The sequence below is a fragment of the Salvelinus sp. IW2-2015 genome, linkage group LG22 (assembly GCF_002910315.2).
Source record: "Salvelinus sp. IW2-2015 linkage group LG22, ASM291031v2, whole genome shotgun sequence".
Lineage (NCBI taxonomy): Eukaryota > Metazoa > Chordata > Actinopteri > Salmoniformes > Salmonidae > Salvelinus > Salvelinus sp. IW2-2015.
In genome coordinates, this window is record NC_036862.1 from 20,872,337 (window position 1) to 20,875,011 (window position 2,675).

Consider the following 2,675-nt stretch of genomic DNA (forward strand, 5'->3'; position numbering starts at 1 on the left):
AAGTCGCTAAGGCTAAGACTGGGGCTTAAGACTCGGGCAGGGCTGAGGCTTGTGGCTAAGGAATGGTTCATGGTGCTGACATCATCATCAAGGGGTTACTGCTGTCAAATCTGTCAAACGATAGTGATCAGGCTGCAGACAGTCGGTGGTGGTGCTGCACAGTATGCAGACACAGTCGGTGGTGAGTGTGTTACAGTATGCAGACAGTCGTGGTGGTGTGTACAGTATGCAGACCAGTCGGTGGTGGTGTGTACAGTATTGCAGACAGTCAGTGGGTGGTTGTGTACAGTATCAGACACAGTCGGTGGTGGTGTGTACAGTATGCAGACAGTCAGTGGTGGTGTGTACAGTATGCAGACAGTCGGTGGTGGTGTGTACAGTATGCAGACAGTCGGTGGTGGTGTGTACTGTATGCAGACACAGTCGGGGTGGTTGTGACAGTATGCAGACAGCCGTGGTGGTGTGTACAGTATGCAGACACAGTCTCGGTGGTGGTGTGTACAGTATGCAGACAGTCGGTTGGTGGTGTGTACAGTATGCAGACAGTCGGTGGTGGTGTTACAGTATGCAGACAGTCGGTGGTGGTGTGTACAGTATGCAGACAGTCGGTGGTGGTGTGTACAGTATGCAGACAGTCTGTGGTGGTTGTACAGTATGCAGACAGTCTGTGGTGGTGTGTACAAGTATGCGAACAGTCGGTGGTGTGGTGTGTACAGTATGCAGACAGTCGGGGGTGGTGTGTACAGTATGCAGACACAGTCGGTGGTGGTGTGTTACAGTATGCAGACAGCCGGTGGTGGTGTGTACAGTATGCAGACAGTCAGTGGTGGTGTGTACAGTATGCAGACAGTCGGTGGTGGTTGTACAGTATGCAGACAGTCGGTGGTGGTGTGTACAGTATGCAGACAGTCTGTGGTGGTGTGTACAGTATGCAGAACACGTCGTGGTGGTGTGTACAGTATCAGACAGCCGGTGGTGGTGTGTACAGTATGCAGACAGTCAGTGGTGGTGTGTACAGTATGCAGACAGCCAGTGTGGTGTGTACAGTATGCAGACAGTCAGTGGTGGTGTGTACAGTATGCAGACAGCCGGTGGTTGGTGGTGTACAGTATACAGACACAGTCGGTGGTGTTGTACAGTATGCAGACACAGTGCCAGTTAGAGGATGGATGGAGGAGCAGGATAGCACTGTAGTCGTGTTAGACAATAGCATGGATGGAGCACCACAGTTCTGGTCTTGATAGTGGCCTTTGACAACGCATGTAGAACAGGACCTGCATGGGGGATACACTTTCTCCAGACACCTTCCTTGCATTTCAGTTTCCAACACACTAAAACCCAGCACTGGGAGTAACAAAGGAGAGGGAAAAAGACACTGCTTTTATGGTTTACAATTGGGAGCTAACTTAAGTGGTCCAAATAGCTGTCTCTGGTCGGTCGGTGGGTTTCTATTTTTCCAAAGACACGAATAATCCATCCCAGAAGTGTGTAGAGACCCCACAGCTTTCACATACCTAGAATACATGCTTTTCCTGCCATCAGGGCTGCAGAAAGGCCAGGCTTTTCTCTGCCATCAGGGCTGCAGAAAGGCCAGGCTTTTCTCTGCATTCAGTGGCTGCAGAACAGGCTTTCTCGCCATCAGGGCTGCAGAAGGCCAGGCTTTTCTCTGCCATCAGAGGCTGCAGAAAGGCCAGGCTTTTCTCTGCATCAGGGCTGCAGAAAGGCCAGGCTTTTCTCTGCCATCAGGGCTGCAGAAAGGCCAGGCTTTTCTGCTGCCATCAGAGCTGCAGAGGCCAGGCTTTTCTCTGCCATCAGAGCTGCAGAAAGGCCAGGCTTTTCTCTGCCATCAGAGCTGCAGAAAGGCAGGCTTTTCTCTGCCATCAGAGCTGAGAAAGGCCAGGCTTTTCTCTGCCATCAGAGCTGGCAGAAAGGCAGGCTTTTCTCTGCATCAGAGCTGCAGAAAGGCAGCTTTTCTCTCAGACTCTCACCGCCACACACACACTACAAGCTGGACTCAATAAATAGCTCCTTGATGAAAAACAATCCAAACCTAGCAACACCGTGAAAAGAGCACTTACGCTTTTAAATAGACTCCACTTCCTCATTTTAGATTTTCTTCTGAAGAACCATTTTCACCCCAGACAGAACCTCCACCCTCTACTCAAGGAAGTGTGTTCCGTTTCAGATGGAGCCATGTTCTGTTTAACTGAGTGTGTGAGTGTGTTGAGTGTGTGAGTAGTGTGTGTGTGTGTGTGTGTGTGCTGTGTGGAGAGATGTATGCCACGGAGATAAACACTACAAATCACCTCCCACTATCCCCAGCGCAGCTGACAGTGCCCTGGTACAGTGGGCAAGGCTGCTCCCCATCACTCACAATGGGAGCGGCTCACCAGGCACTGGGGGGATTTCACTGTCTTTTATTTACGGCACGGATGTGGTTGACAAGACACGCGGTTAACCACAACAGGAATACTGCCCCTACGGGTAGCAGTGAGGGACAGAAAGGACAGGACATGTTAGGCTGTTTCCCCTCCTTTCTCTTCTGAGAAAGCATTCCACTGATACTACTGTATGGAAGAGGGAAGGATTGAAGGAGTGAGTCCTAAGAATGGTTTGGAGGCAGAGAGGAGAGGGAGGGGTGTACTTCAGGAATGCTGCTGGTTTTGGAGTACACA